This window comes from Camellia sinensis, chromosome 6, assembly GCF_055761805.1.
Source record: "Camellia sinensis isolate YWXY chromosome 6, ASM5576180v1, whole genome shotgun sequence".
In the NCBI taxonomy this organism is placed as follows: Eukaryota; Viridiplantae; Streptophyta; class Magnoliopsida; order Ericales; family Theaceae; genus Camellia; species Camellia sinensis.
In genome coordinates, this window is record NC_138966.1 from 70,243,820 (window position 1) to 70,261,448 (window position 17,629).

Below are 17,629 nucleotides of genomic sequence, written 5' to 3' on the forward strand. Positions count from 1 at the left end.
AATGGCAATGGCAATGGCAACAACGGTGGTTGAAGACAATGGCCCACCTCTCTTCATCTCACTTGCCACATGCAACCCCTCTTCCAGCCTACACCAACTCCTTTTTTTTTCTTTCTTTAACCAATGGCATCTCCTTCATTGTTCCTCCCTCCTCCCATCTCTGCACCACCACCTTATTTCCCCCACCACTCACCACCTCCCCTTTCGATTCCCACCAAGCCGAAACCCCTTTCCCACAGCCTCCCTCCCACTGATCAAACACCCCAATACACTAAAAGCCCTATATTAATTCAACATATGTCCACTAAAATCCCCCCACCTAATCAACGTATCACCATCAAAAACCACAATTCTTTTGCTGTGGAACTTTTTTATCAAATCATAATGGCTTGGCTAATAAGGGTTCTCTAGTTGGTATGGTTATGGCTTGGCATTTCTGGCCATGTAGAGTTGCTGGTTGTGTATATATATACGATGTATGTATATATAATAAGGCTTTTTTAGTCATAAATTTTTAATTACAGTATGATACATTTATGCCAAATACCACTCACCACCTCCCCTTTCGATTCCCACCAAGCCGAAACCCCTTTCCCACAGCCTCCCTCCCACTGATCAAACACCCCAATACACTAAAAGCCCTATATTAATTCAACATATGTCCACTAAAATCCCCCCACCTAATCAACGTATCACCATCAAAAACCACAATTCTTTTGCTGTGGAACTTTTTTATCAAATCATAATGGCTTGGCTAATAAGGGTTCTCTAGTTGGTATGGTTATGGCTTGGCATTTCTGGCCATGTAGAGTTGCTGGTTGTGTATATATATACGATGTATGTATATATAATAAGGCTTTTTTAGTCATAAATTTTTAATTACAGTATGATACATTTATGCCAAATGACTACCGGTGTGATGACAGAAGAGGTTTAGAGTTACAAAACAAAACTATAAGCGGGTTGAGTGTTGAATTTTTAAACATTGATTTTTAACTTGACAATGGGTCATAGTTGAGGGGGGTTTACTGTAATTTACCCTAAAAATATATATGTTGTTAGAATAGGAAATTGATCAGAATTATCAATATAAAAGGGAATGAAGTCTAACTCATTCCCTAACTGTTTCTTTTCTCTAAACCTACATATGTGTATATATATGTATGTATGTATATATATTAATATGATTTACCCTAAAACATTGATTTTGGTTCTCTGTGTGGTGTTGCTAAAATTAAATACAACAATAGGTTGAGTATAGGAAGATTCATAGTTCTCAACCAAACTTGCTAGCATGTCCACCAACAAAGCACACCTACAGTAGGCAAACATTTTTTCTTTAATTTGTTAAAGTTATATATTCCTTTATTTTTATTTTTCCTTCATGTCTTGGGAGGGCCTGAACCTTGCACCTTATCTTTTTGGGTATTAAGAGATAGCACTAAGCTAATAGCTGATATTTTATTTATTTTATTTTTTAAATTCTAAATAATGAATTAGAAACAAAAGGTTGGTTTCTATTTAATGAGGTTTCTGTAAACTAGATTTAAAAAATAAAGAAACACGAAGAGGGTGGGTAAACAGGAACACATGGTCCCTGCCCGGCCCCACTCTTTGCCCGTGCTTCCAGTATTCAGCATGATGTGAAAGCAATAATCAATAATTTGTGGTTGAATTTGAAGTTTATTAATCACATATTTTTTACAGGTTACGCTGTCTATTGGTGACGATGATATGAAGCCTGTTGTGACTACAGAACCTGAGATAACTGAGACCATACTGTATGTAGAAGATGAATACTTGGTAAGGTCCTTTGATCTGATGATCTTCTGTTATCTGGGGTTTGTTATTTGTGTACTACGACAAACTAATAAATGGATTTGTGGCTTCTAGATAAACTTTTATGTACAGTTTCTAGGGAAATCAGAAATTTTAAATAACTGCAGTTGTATCTGCTTTAATCACTTTAAAGGCATTTGTTCTATATGCCATTACCAAACACAATTTTTTGTAGTGCCTGGATGATCATAGCACAATTCATGTTCTTGCAATTTGAAATTTGTAGGCCCCCAATTTAGGAGGTCCCATACTTGGAAATGTTATTAGCAAGACAATAGAATAATCCTGAGATATATTATTGAAGTTTGAAATCTGTAGCCTTACAGAACAAGATTTTCTCCAAGTGTTTCCCACAAACACTCCATTAATCCCAATAGTTTAAAAACCCTTTTACGAATGATGTGGAAAAGAAGTAACACAAGGTTTTAGAACAATAAACTCTTTAAGGAGTTGAATTTAAACAACAAAGCTCAAATGCAAAAGAATATGGAAGTTGAAGCTCAAAACTTGAAAGATCTTGATGGGTATTACATTTAATCCTTCATCCCATGTTTGTAGACATGTAAAAATCTTGTTTTTATTGCCCTTCATCTCATTTTGGTCGTTCCAATGCAGTAAATGCGTCTCTAGCACTTGAAACGAAGTAGCTGTTGCATATTTTAGAATTTAAATTTTGTGAAGGAGTCAACTTATTTTGAATCTAGGTGAAATCTGAAGCTCTCAGAACTTTTCTTAAGGGATTCGATTTATTTTGTCAAGGAGTTGACTAATCCTTTTATCTTGCACGACAATTGGAGTTCAGGGTCGACTCATTTATTTGAGGTCGACTCAAGACCTTCAATGTTTTTAAGATTTTCACGTGTTAAGCATCTCAAACTCATCCAAAACCCTTTCTAACTCCAAAATAATTTAGATAATGAACATTTAATCATAAAACAAATATCATAGACTTATTTTGGAGCTTTTTAATCTCAATCATTACAGCAGGAAAAATGTAAAACTTTTAAAAACACTTGTACTCCTTTTGTAATGAATTATTCATCAAATACTAATGACAAAATCATGTTACATTCTCATATTTCATTAAGCTATCCAATACCTAACACCAAAGGATATTGACAATTCAAAGTACAAGTTTATCATTTGGTAGCCACTCACTAATTTTGTATTGTGAAATATCAAACATATATCACTGTAAAACACAACCAACAAAAGCATCATAGACAATATCAAAACTAAACCATAGGTCTAATTTCTCTTTCATTTGAAGCATTTTGAGGCTTCTTGAATTCAACCCTTATTCTTTTGTTATGTTTACAGTTAAAAATAGAATACAAGTATCTTGGCAGACTAACCCCAAGGGGTTGGCCTAGTGGTCAAGACCTGAGCCTAGGGTGTGCTCCCTTCAAAATCTACTAAGTGCAAACAATTTCTCGAGACCAGTTCATATGGGACTTTGCCCGACCCGCCACTAGTGGATGGTGGGATTGGTCTTCCAGAGTAGTCGGTCTAGTGGGCCAGATGCTGAGTTATCAAAAAAAAAAAAAAAATTATCTTGGCAGACTTGTAATTATTCTAATTTGTATTATGCTTTTCGTTTGTTAGTGCATAACACAGGTAGGCACTCAGATCATTCAAAAGAGATCGTATACCACAATTTGAACGATTATGGTTTATGCCTTTGTTTTTCGGTTCTAAAAATAAAAAAATTCTAGCGACCTTGCCCTATCTCTTCCCTCCCCATTCACACCTCATGGTTTCAAAGCATTGAAATAAGACAAAACAAGGAGGGTGTGGAGTAAGCCTAGAATGAGAGAGTGTTCTGACGATTGAACTTCCATAGAACTACATGTAAAGTGATACAGTCCATACCTAATATTAGGAAGATAACCTCTCTAGTATATTTGGGACTGGTTAAGTTTGAGATAATATTATAGTGTTAAAGATATCAAAATATATGAAGATCCATAATTGAAGGGATTTGATTGTATCTCCCACTATATATATGGTGTACCATGTAATCAAGAGGATTAACTAGTGTGAATAAAAGATGTAGCCCATAGGGCTTTGTATGTGTGGACGTAGGCCAAGATTGACTGAACCACGTTAACTTTTTGTGTTCTTTCTTCTCTCTTTTCTATTTTTATTATCTCTTCATATTCAACCTTCTTGTCATATTACCAATATCAACTGTTAACACCTCCCTTCACATGTTTCTCATATTTCTGAACTTGGAGTTATATTATTTAGTTTAGTGATCTCTAAAAAATAATCTTTTGAAAAAAATTACAGTGGCTGAAAAGGGGGGTGGGAAGTAAAACCCTAGATAATTTTGCGACCTTTATGCTTTTCCCAATAATTCTTATTTAATTCAAATGCTTATGATGTATGTTTCATTTGTAATCAGACCATTTTCAAAATTTTGCTTTATTTATGATGGATGGTTGTGACTTGTTAGCATATCACATTTTTATAGAGAGAGTAACAATATGTGTTCGACTGTCAGGTTATGGCTAGCGATGGCTCTAGGATGTTATGAGCAACGCAGAGATTGTTTGCATAATAAAGGACACAGTGAAAGAGCCTGGGATGTGCTCAAAGAGATTGGCAACCGAGGCTGCTGAACGTGGAAGCAAAGATAATATAACTATTATTGTCGTTTTCTTGCATCCTGTATCTACTGCAGAGAGGATTTACTAGGTTTGATGGTATTCTTATACAAATTGTTTTGTATGTATGAAATTAATTTTAGTGAGACATGGAAATGAACCAGAGGTGGTAGGAAAAGGTTTACCTCCTCGTCTTGTGGAAATTGTATGCGTACATTTATTTTTAGTGGGAAACTACACAAAGCATATGCTTGTATTATTGGATTTCAATGTGCATATATGGAATAATATTGCTAATAGATGTTTAATGTGTTCACAGTGCGCGCGCGCGCACACACACTCTCTCTCTCCCCAAAAAGGCATGAACACTTCATTAAAATTAAACTGCACTACATGATTAAGGCAGGAATTTTTGATATGATAATACGATTCAAATCTACATGAATATGTATATGGCACAACTCGTTAGCACGAATATTAAATAGGTTGGATTACTGACAAATTTGTATAGAACAAAGCTGACACGAATAATTGCTATAATGAAAATTAGTTACATATTTAATATTATTTCTATTAAAGGGTGTTATGACATTTTTTAATCTCTTATATAACTCCCATCTAACTAAGAAAAAAGCATGTAAAATAGGATTTGAAAGCTAATAAAGGTTTTGTTTTTGTTTTCAATTGAAAATTTATTTGTCTACTGTTTGAGTTAATTTAGTAAATATATATATATATATATATATAATAATAATAATAAGCTATTGTTTTTGTAAATTAAGAAAATCAAATTGAATTGAAATCAAATATTCTTATGAATAATTTCATTCAATATAGATTAGTTTCATAAAAATTAAATTGTGAAGAATTTTTTTTTTATATTTTTTATACACTAGATATTTTTAGCTTATGGTAAAACATTTTTACATGACACATTAATACTATACAAATTGGATACAAATTAGAAATGACATGACACAATAACACGAAATAATACATGAGTTAGGTTATTATTATGATAATTTTGACACATTCAAAATATCACGACACGAACACGACCCCGAAAGCATGCGAAGAAAGCAAGAAAACCTATATAACTATATTAGTAAAGCGTAAAGAGATTTTCTCTTCTTATTATCTTAGAGTATTGATCCTGAAACATTTGTACTAACCCAAATCCGGTTCATCCCTCTTTTGATTTATTAACTAGAGTTTCAGGCTTGTTGATATTATTATGGCCGTGAAAGGCCTCAAATGACAGATTTTTCTTGCTTCACTCCCAGCATTGAAAATAGGCAGCCTTATGTCAATATGAGCTCGTCCGAAGATTGTGATTTAGCTGTTGCGAATTCCTCAGCTTTCCGCTAGACCCACCCTCAAGCTGTAAATATTAATGTCCGCCATTTATTTGTTTCATAACCATCACTACTATATCATAATCTAGGATCACAAAATTTCTAAACCAAGACAACTACTATACACAATTATAAAAACAAAAAATAACAACCACCATTATTCATGATAATCAAACACAACTATAAATCATTAACCAAACATTCCTAATATTATTTTGGTTAATAAATTTGGTTGAAGATTTAGCAAATGAAAGGGAAAAAGTATGTAAAATGCGAATAAAATATAGACATTTTATCGACATTTCACACAACTTTTTCTTTTTCTTTTCAAATCCTTACTAAAATTTATCAACCGAATACAACCTAAATATTTGGGGGAAATCAAAACAGTACACTTTTGGGATATTCTAAATAAATGCACTTTTTGACTTTTTATAAAATATGAGTTGGGTATGGGTTGGGTTTGAAGTGATGTGATAGAGAGGTGATATGACTTAAATAAGATGATATGACTTAAATAAGATAGTAACTTTTTGACTTTTTAATTTTTTTAGAAGATGACAAACAAGGACGGCAAGATTTTTCTTTACTCTAACCAGAGGCACGACTATAGATTTTCTTGTAATTTTATTGTGCATAGCTTTAAACTATAAACGAACGAAATGATATTTGCAATGCTTTATGATCGGGGAGAAGTTTGGTATTAAAATAGTTAAAAACTTATTCAAAAATCAAAAAGCTTAAAACTCATATAAAAAATAAAAACTCATTTTTTATTTTTTTGCATATTTTCCATAAAAAATAAAATAAAAATTAGAGTCATTTACAAACACTTTCATTTTTCACTTCATATTTTAATCAAAAATTTACTAAAAATAAATCACTTCCCAAAAGAAAATTAAAAGATGGGAAGACGAGTAATGGTATTTGATTGTATTTGTACCAATGTAGTCACTATGTTAAACCACTTGCGTGGCTAGTCCTTTGGTCACTAAGTCTCTCTTAAGGAGAAATTTTGAGTTACACTCTTAGGAGTATAATAGGAGGCAAGACTTTAGTGTTTGTTAGGAGAATATGTGAGTTCAACTCCCTTAGATGTTAATCTAATAACTAATTACTAATTTTTGCTAATTAGAAAATAAAAAATAAAAGCAGAAAAACAATGAAAAAATAAGGGTTGAAGATGGAAGAAAAAGTAAAAGGTGTGAGTTCAACTCCCTTAGATGTTAATCTAATAACTAATTACTAATTTTTGCTAATAAGAAAATAAAAAATAAAAGCAGAAAAACAATGAAAAAAGAAGGGTTGAAGATGGAAGAAAAAGTAAAATAAATGAGAAGAGAGGGGAAGGAAATAGCGAAAATATTGTACGTAAATATATTAAAATATACATTTTTATAATTATAAAAAAAATTAAAAAAAGAATATCATTAAATTTGCAATAATTTTCCCGATCAATATTAAAATAGATGTATATTTGCAAAACAAAAAATAGAAAAGAAAATAATATTATATAGATACTTTTTTCATATTATAGAACAAGTAGTGCTATATAAAAAATAAAAATAAAAAATTGTACGCAAATATTGCAATAAAAACAAAATAAGTAATGCTATATGGGTGTAATTTTTATCATTGTTACATAATTTTTATCAACCCGATTTTTTGCATGAGCCCAAGCAAGGCCAGGCTGTGATGATTTTATACTCCTAGGAACGGGTTGTTACCTGTATATCTATTTTCTAGGGAGTCTTTGGTTACACCATATAAATATCTATTTTCATTTATATATAAAAGCTTTTCTTCATAATGTACAACTATGATAATGTATAAAAATAAATAAATAAATAACTATTATGAAAAAATGACTTGTTAAATTTATTTAATTTTCTCCTTATGAATATAACATAATTTTCACAAAGTTTAAGTAAGAAATTATATTCGATTAATCATATACTAAAACTAATTCAATTTTTTTTATCCACACCCTAGCCCTCTAGACATAATTTTTTATTCTGCCCCTACTAACATCTACCTTAATAGCTCATGTTAACAAACTTCATAAATCGAATGCTAGTCAATAATGGAATGCTAAGAAAAAGAAATGGAAAATTCACATATAATTTGTTCAATTAAATACATATGGAGACCATGGACTTTTTGTAGAGAGTGATTAGACTAACAAAAAAAAATTTGACATAGAATTTGTTCAATTGGATACATATAGAGACCACAGACCTTTGTATACAGTAATTCGATTAACAAAAGAATTTGATCAATTAAATATCTATGGAGACCATGAACCTTTGTAGATGGTAATTTGACTAATAAAAAACTCACATACAATTTATTCAATTAAATACATGAGGAGACCAGTGACCTTTGTGGACACTAATTTGACTAACAAAAAAATTGAAATAGAATTTGTTCAATTAAATACATATGGAGACCATAGATCTTTATAGATAGTAATTTGACTAACAAAAGAATTGGCATAGAATTCGTTCAATTAAGTACATATGAAGAACACGAACCTTTGTAGACAGCAATTAGACTAACAAAAAAAATTGGCATAAAATTTGTTTAATTTTAGACGGTAATTTGACCAACAAAAAAAAAATTGACATAAAATTTGTTCAACTAAATACATATGGAGACCATAGATCTTTATAGACGGTAATTTGACTGACAGAAAAATTGACATAGAATTTGTTCAATTAAATACATATGGAGACCACAAACCTTTCTAGACGATAATTTTTTATGCGACCTACAAAATATTGATATGGAATTGTTCAATTAGATGTATGCTATTAAGTATTAACCTATGTAACCCTTAGCTTGTTTATGGTTTGATTATCTATAAGGAATATGTGTAAATTTAAAGGTAATAAAAAGTTATATAATCTATCATAAGTGAAAATATTATGAGGGAAAGCCTTTAACTAGGTTGCAAACGAGTAATAGTTTGTTCAACATTGGTTTGAAAACCTGTTCATTTTCAAAGCATATTCAAACTTGGTATATTTAAGTAACAAGTTTATCTCAAACAAATTTTTAACAAGTCAAATACGAGTTGAGCTCGAGTAACTTATTTGTTTTTATAGTGCACAAATATTTAACAACGATCAAACTTGGCTTATTTACATAACAAGTTAATCTTGAACAAATTTTTAACAAGTAGTAGAACAAGAGTCAAGCTCGAGCAGTTTTTTTTAATAGTGCATAGTCGATAATAGGTTGTTTAAGATTGATTTGAAAACTTAATAAGATTTAAAATGTGTTTATAATTGGCTTGATTACATAAGGAGTTCTCGAACGAACTTTTAACGAGTCAAATACTAGTCGAGCACAAACAACTTTCTTTGTTTTACAATCCTAACTTTAATTAATATGTAACAAAAAAAATAGTTTAATTTGTTAAATCTAACTGGGGACTTTTACTTCCCTTTGGACTTGCCACTCTGCGAAACAAAAAGAGAAAGACAACTTATTTAATTTTTTAACTAAGTCCACGAAGAAGGAAAGTTACTACACCCACATAGAAAAGAAGGTGCAGAGAATACATTATAAGAATCCTAAATCTGCGAGAAAACTAAGAGCTAGTCGGAAGGAAAGAAAAGATATGCATTTGAATCCTTACTTGTGTACTCGTTGACAAAGTAGAATGATAACAAAAATAATACATGTAATTGACCTTACTTAATTGAGACACAACTAAGATTAATTTGGTTAAGATGCAAATTTATTTTCTTTATTGTAATATAAGTGATAAATAAGTTATAAATAAATTGGTAGATAGTACTAGCTTACCCATTACAACCCAACATTAAACATGCTACACATGTCAAATTAACCCAACACAATTTATTTATTAATTAATTAATTAGTTAAGTTGCTATTGAACTATTTTGTGTAATATATTTGTAAGTCAACATGACCCTACAAACCAGTTAATCGAACAGGCTTGACATTCCTAGACTATTCCAAATGAATCAAATAATTAAATAAATTACATATATGAAGAGTATTTTTTAAAGATACAAATTAATATTTGGTTTGAAGTATTTATTTCAAGGGAAAAGGTGTTTTGAGGTTATGCTCAGACGCGTGGCATGGTATGATGCACTTAGATGTATGAATATGGTCCAAATAGGCTTTAAGTGATCTAGCATATGAGGGCGGACTCAAGAAATTAAATCAGAAAGACACTTATTAATTATTACATTAAAAACTTTTACAAAAATATTTCACATAAATTTTTACGATTGACTTCAAGAAAAATAAAAAATAAAAAAAATAACGTTATTTGTAACTAGTTTATCATGGACCAAAAAAAAAAAAAGTCGTGGATATAAGTTTTAAGATAAATTATATAATGATAAAGTAATTTTTATACCAAATGTGAGTAAAAATTCAATATAATAGTAATATTGCGTTATCATTGACATGTGATATCACCAATCAATAGTAAAGAAATATATGGAGGATGAACAACACATGTCAAAATGCAACTAACAATCCAATAAATTCCATATCTTTATTGAGATTAATTATTTTTCATGTCAATTATAATAGACATCACCACTATATTGAAATTTTCATAAACAATAATAAGACTTATTGTAGTCTCTTTATTTTCAATCAAAATAACCATTATTGTTATCATAATTTAAAAAACGTCATTGACATTTCACTCTAAATAATATTTTTATAATTTTTTTTATTTAAAGTATTTTTTTATGTTTGTAAAAAAAAAAAAATCCAAAACTTAAGGGGGCACGTGACCCTTAGACCCTCTTTGCCTCCGCCGCTGACAACTACTGACAACTACCGATGTGGTTGGGCTTGTGGGGCTTACTACTGGAGGTCATTGAGATGGTACTAAAAGGCTAATCTAGCATATCAAATTATATGTGGTTAGTTGATCCTTCTTAAGCAGAGTGTACAAATATCGTTAGAGTTGTTAGACAGTGTTCAGGAAGCTTGAAAGGCTAGCCAAAATGCCTTTGGAAGGTTCCTAAATTACTGCTGAAGAAACACCTTTGGGTTCAAATGGAGTTGAGCACGATTCTTATGATGTTAGAGAGGCATGTTTAACCCCTACCATCCTCTATTTTCATCTACGAAAGTGTACAGGTGGTCTTACGCCTCAAAAAATGTGAATAATGCAGTTATTTAGGCTAAATATAACATAATATTAACAGAATTAGTAGAAAAATAGCTGGTATAGTGTATTGTTAAGGACATATGTATAGAATATGTTACTGTTGAAAACTATAATGTAGTAGCAGAGATTTAGCTGTAAAACTCTCGTAGGAACAAGGAGACTAAGTTCAAAGATTAATTCAGATATAAAACATATGCAAAAAATGGTAAAAGGCTTTGTTTTGCTCAAAAAGAACTCTTAAAGCTAAATTTGTGAAGAACTGGAGCTTCTACTATAGAGATTTTCAAGAGAAAGAGCTTCCCCAATAAAGAAGAAGAAGAACCCCTTATTTATAGAGAAATAAGGCTTCTAAGATTTAGACAAATGTATAGACCAATAATTGCATATAGATACTAATATGATATATGCAAAGTTTATTTCCATAATAGGAAAAGAAATTAATCTTACCATATATAGTAAATTTCAGGAGTAATAGTTGTCTGCCACTGCTACTGAACAAATTGAAAGATGGTTGAGATTACCTAATTAGACCTCCATCAATGAGAAAGTGACACTTAAGAGGTGACTACAGACACCTCTTTTTGGCCGACCCTAATACTTGAGCGCTTTCTTTTGATTACCCAATGATAAAAATAGGAATGTATTTCTCGCATAATTCTCAGTAAGAAATATAGAATTTATGTTTTAGTTCTAACCCTAAGTCTATTTTGGCCTAAGTGTTTAAGTCTTGCTCAAAACTCTCATTCGAAACCTTCTTTCCGCTCTTTGTTCCGAATATTTTCGTAGTATTTTGAGGCTTACTTTTAAACTTCAAAATGAAACTTTTTTATGAGGAAAACGAGCAAAGAACAGTGTAGAAATAGGAGGAAGTGTGATAAGTCTGTCGAAAAAACTTGTTTTGTGCAAAATAGTCAACCACAACTAACTTTTTTGGCCGACCAGCCAATTAATCGGCCAACCAGCCGATTAGTTTGCCAGCCAGCCAAGGTTTTTTGGCCGATCGGCTAATTTGCCCAGGAGTAGGGCAATTTCGACAAAATTCTTGTTGAAAGCGTATAGGTCATGCCATTTTAGATCTTTTGTTGATACATTCATGCACGATGTACACACCCACCCCCTTTATTATCCTCATTTGGCCTCTATTGTTAAAGGGTGATTGTCTTCTTCCCAAAAGAGAGCATCCAATACAACCACCCTTGTCACCCCATTATACTTGTCTCTCACCTTGTCTCCCACTTCCTTGACTTGGCCTTCCATCATTGGCTATATGGAGGAACAAAGGAATGAATGAAAGGAAAGAGGAATGAATTAAGAGAAAAAGAGAGATATATAGAGAGAAAGAGAGAAGTCTTCAACGTTTGAGCTATAAGCTTCCATACACTGATATACCATTTTCCATATATCAAAACTAGCCCAGAAATTCTATAAGAGACATATTCTTGAGCCTTAATCGAAAAGAGAGTGAGTGTTGCTGAAATTGAGAAAAACAGAAAGTTATATAACTCCCCACACACACACACTGTTAAACAACCCAAAAATACCATTCTAACTAGAATTTCAAATTTTCCAACTGAGAATTGAGAACACACTTCATAAACTTGAAAAGGAAGTTTGGAAATCAAATTCTTCTTTGGAAGGTAAATTTTACATAATTTTCATTTTCTTTACTTTCTTGCATTTTCTTTCTTATATTGCTTTTCTTGCTTCAATTTCATGTTATAAACCTGTTGTAAGTTAACTGGAAGTGGTTAGTTGAGCCACTTGCATATTTTTCATTTGTTTTTCTGGTGTTTGAACAAAATAGAGTTTTTGTCCTGATGCCGGCCGGCTAACTTTTGGTCGGCTAGCCACCTCTTCTAGACAAAACCCAACAGCCTCCCGATGTCAAGAAAAACAGTCTCCGATGGTCTCAAAGGCCCCATGAAGCTCCTATTTTTCTTTTATTTTAGTTAGAGAGAGTTGTGAGGATATTTTGCTGTAACATTTTTGTTGCTCTTCCCCCCAAATCTTATTTGTAATAATCAAAGCGTTGTAATAATTCCCTACTCCCACTTCTTTCTATCACGTTCTTTTATTTGCTTTCCCTATCTATACATATGTAGTATATCAAGCTTGTTATCATATCCATGCTTTGCATCCATGTTTTATACCTTAAGATCTGGCTAAATTTGCATATATGAGTTTAATCTTATTATGTGATTTTGTGCGCTATCTCATGTCTTGAGATGATTCATATGTCATATATTTTAGAAGTCGGATCTTTAGTTGAATTTTATGAATGAATTGCATTAGGATCTTGTATATAAGATCTTGTATATAGGATCATGCATGTTTTATTAATTTTATTTTATAATTATTTGCAGGATGTCGGTAAATATGCAAGTTTTTGTGCTTTAGCATCCCGCTTGTGTATTTTTCTTACTATGTTTAGTTAGTTGTGAAGGTGAAAGTTTAGTTAGTGTGAAGTGCAAGTTTAATTTGTGAGGGGTGCAAGTTGAATCTGTGTAGGGATGCAAGTCTAATCTATGTAAGACACGAGTTTAATGTATGTAGGGTGTGGGGTGCAAGTCTAATATGTGTAGGGATACAAGTCTAGTCTATGTGAAGTGTAAGTTTAGTTTGTGTGGGGACAAATCTTACTTTGTGTGTGAGATCAAACATGGCCACTATATTTTTTTTTTATATTATTATTTCGGTTTGAGTTATTATTTGCGTGGTTTGAATTAATATATTTTTATTTACAATTGTATTATTCTAAACGTTTTCTCCTACCAATATATATATATATATTAATTAGAAAAGTAATTTATTATCAATTTTAAATATATTTTTAGAACAATATCAATTTTATAAAAATAGAATTTGTATATTAAATATTAGATACATTTTAATAAAATAAAATAAATTTAAAAATATAAAGATAATTTTTTTTTTATTAAAAGAATGAAGTGAGTGTATGAGTGCTGGGATAGAACTAGGAGAAGATTATGAGGGGTCATGACCCTTCTGTCTCTATGAAAATTTTATTTTTCGTAGTACTTATATATATATATATATATGTATTATTTTATAAATAAAATAGCATCTTAGTATAAAAGATATATACTTCATTCCTTTCTCATCTTTTATTCTCTGTTATTTTTCTAGAAAAAAATTTATTCATTCTATTAGAGATTGTTTATATGATATTTAAATTTTTTTATGTGTACATATATAATTTATATATCATATTGCACATATATGTGTATTTGTCTATACGGTAAAAAAATATTATTTATCTTTTAACCCCTGTAGTAATAAAATCCTAATTTCATCTTTGTATGAGAGAGAGAGAGAGAGAGAGAGAGAGAGAGAGAGAAAGAGAGAGAGTATGTGCAAGGCATATTAATGAGTGTAAGAGTTAAGGGGAAAATCCGTTTAGTTTAATTTTATAATTATGATTTAAATGTGAAATAGTGATTTTAAGTGTGGAGTTGTGAGTTCAGTTTTTAAAAAATAAAAATTTATTTGGTTATGAGTTTTGAAAATATTTTTGAGTTTTTTTGAATTTTGAATTTTGAAAAGAATTTTGAGTTTTGAAAAGAGTTTTAAGTTGTATTTTGAAATTTTTCGAATTTATTTCTTTTAAATATTTAAAAACGTTTAAGAAAAAATTATTTTTCATTTTAAATATTTTATTTCATTTTTGTAAATTTTTTAAATTCAGAACACAACTCCACACTCAAATCATAAGCAAACACATAACTCCAAATTCAATTCAAAAACTATTTTTAAAACTCATAACCAAATATATAACTCAAAACTAAAAACTCAATTCAAAAACTTTTTAATCAAAATATATATTTTTTATTTTTTTATTTTATTGAAAAATATTTTTTGTTATTTTTTGGGCAAATTACAAACACCCCTCTCGAGGTTTGGTAAAAATACAGATTCTCCCTAAGGTTTGAGAAATTACAAATTGCTCCCTGAAGGTCAAATTTGCATATCAAATTAGGGAGAAATTTGTATGAAAATAAAAATCTCAGGGGGCAATTTGTTATGGAAATATAAACTTCAGGAGGCAGGATGTAATTTCTCAAACCTCAGGGGGAATCTGTATTTTTACCAAACCTCGAGGGGGTGTTTGTAATTTGCCCTTATTTTTTTAAGTATTGGCCAAATAATTTGTTGTGGTTTAGATATATATGGCCATCCAATTTTTTTTTGAAATTAAAAAAAATTAAATATTTTAAAAAATAAAATCATTATCTTAAAACATAAAATAAAAAATATTTTTTAAAATTTTTCTTTAAATAAAATTTTAAAAAGAGTTTAGTTACGAGTTTTGAAAAGAATTTTTAATTAAATTTTAAGTTGTGTGTTTGATTACACATTTAAAAAAGAATTTTGATTTTTGATTTTTTTTTTTTATTAGAATTACAATTTTAAAAGAATTTGATTATGAGGATTTTTATTAGAATTTTGAGGTGGGTGTTTGGTACCCAACAACGGCTATATCTTTTTATCCTCCACTCTCATTTGCGATTAAGCTCACATCCCGAACCCACTATCTTCACATTCTGAAAAGTTTTGGTTAGGGTTTCTCTCTCTCTCTCTCGAATCGACAGTGAGAACCCCTCCTCCTCCTCCACTTTCTTCACATTCCCAACCAATCCGCCTCCATTCCTCGCCTTCTTCGGCAACGGAACCCCAATTCAACGTCCTCTCCGTTCTCTTCTCCCCAACGATAGATCCATCATCGTCCCCCGTCAAATTATGTGAATTCACCATGTCTCTCACTCCATAAACGTTGAAGATTCCCAAAACGGCTTCAAAGAAAGAGAGATTTGAAGAGAAACCTGCACAGAGAAGAGAGGTGAGAAGCCATGGGAGGGCAGGGAAACCCTAGAGAGAGAAACAGAGAGGGGGAGAGAGAGAGAGGGGGGAATGGGGGAGGGGAGAGAGAGACGTTTAGGGGAAAAAAAATTTAAAAAAACGATTGGGAGGAAATCGCTTCTTCCTGCTGTGGCGGCATCCACCCGGATGGGGATTGGGAGGTCACGGAACATGTCCATTTTCGCCACAATTGACAAGGTTAGTAATTTTACATACATAATATGTGCTATATATTTACATATATACATATTAATTGTGCCAAATTTAGTTGTTTGAATTCTCAACTTGTATCTGTAGAATTTGTGTGAAATTCGTAAATTCCCAACTCTGAAATTGATTGCACTGTGGTTTCCTTTTCATTGATTCATTTATTTATTTTTCTTTTTTTCTTTGTGTCTGAAGGCAGTTTTCAAATATCTTTTATGGAAAATGTTAAGTATCAGTGTTAAGTATCATTGTGGCCCTCAATCTATGTCTTGGCTGTTTAATTATCAGTGTTAAGTATTTAAGAGCTTGTTTAGTACATGATGTACGTGATGACTCTAGTTTTGAATGATTCACCATATTAGATGTCTCTATCTTTTGAAATGATCTTTGTTTAATTTGAAAGTGGTATTGCATTGCAGTTCTCTTTTTAGTTTGGTTTATACATTGTTTAACCCACATTACTTTCATATTCTGATCTGTTTTAGTGGCATTTGTTTCGTGTTTCTCTGGTACTTTAATTTTTTTTTTTTTTTTTTTTTTGGGAATCTTGAAACATTTATGTTTTTCATCTCAAAAGAATGATATGCTATGATTCTTTGAACGTTTTGGCTCATACTTGGCTGTTGAAGCTGGGGAGATCTTTAATTGTGCTGTGCTTACAATACTAGGCAGCATAGCCATATCATTGTGTTATTACTGCTTTTTTATGCGGAGGAAATTATTTATTTCGAGGCCTTTCTAGTTATGATTTTCTTATTTTTTAGATTGTGCTTTGATTTTCTGCATACGAGAATGGATACTATGCCCTGTTACTTGTATGGGTTATGATGTGGGTAATTTCATCCAGCAGATCAGGAAAGCTTTTGATCTTTGTTTTTATTTGTCTAATTTGTGTTCACTTTGATAATTTTCTCTGTTGACCATCTTGATGTTTAAAGTGTTGTTGTTTCATAGTATTAGTTAAAATGACATGAATGAAAAATGTTGTCTTCTAGTATTATTGTGAACATTCGAAGGGTAGTTTTTGACTCGCTAAAATGAACCTATTAAATTCCACAAATAGGGTCTTGTACCATGTTAGAGTTGTGCCGGCTTTTGTGATTGATTTTTGTGAAAATAGAACTGCTCTTTAAAATGCCATTGTTAGTGAGCCCCTCTTTGATTCGCACCATTTTGAATTTTTTTTTTTTTCTTTCTTTCTTTCTTTGTGTCTGAAGGCAGTTTGCAAGTATCTTTTATCTATGTCTTGTTTGTTTAATTATCAGTGCTAAGTATTTGAGAGCTTGTTTAGTACATGATGTACATCGAATTCTGTTCTTTTATTTTTTTAGCAAGAGAAAAAAAGCTCGATATATATATATATATATATATATATTGCATGAGAAGAACAACATGCTTTGTCCTCTTTTTGATAACCAAGTCTATTTATTTCATCCATGAAAGCCATTGACTTCCATTCTTAAATGAATGCTCAAGTTATGTTGGCTTTCATTAGTGGGAGTTTTCAGAGGCCAACTGTTAATGGTGGACTGTGGAAGCATATGTGCCTTTGTTACTGATCTGTCTAATGT

At 31.1% G+C, this 17,629-nt stretch overlaps 1 protein-coding gene across 1 annotated transcript in view; it reads left to right on the forward strand.

Moving 5' to 3' along the window:
* Positions 1 to 4,756, forward strand: part of LOC114311664 (uncharacterized) — a 58,027-nt gene extending 53,271 nt beyond the window's left edge. The window contains exons 7-8 of the mRNA XM_082873930.1: positions 1,708 to 1,803; positions 4,346 to 4,756. The gene's annotated coding sequence lies outside the window, so the exon portion shown is untranslated. The remainder of the gene's footprint in view (positions 1 to 1,707; positions 1,804 to 4,345) is intronic.
* The last annotated feature ends 12,873 nt before the right edge of the window (positions 4,757 to 17,629 follow it).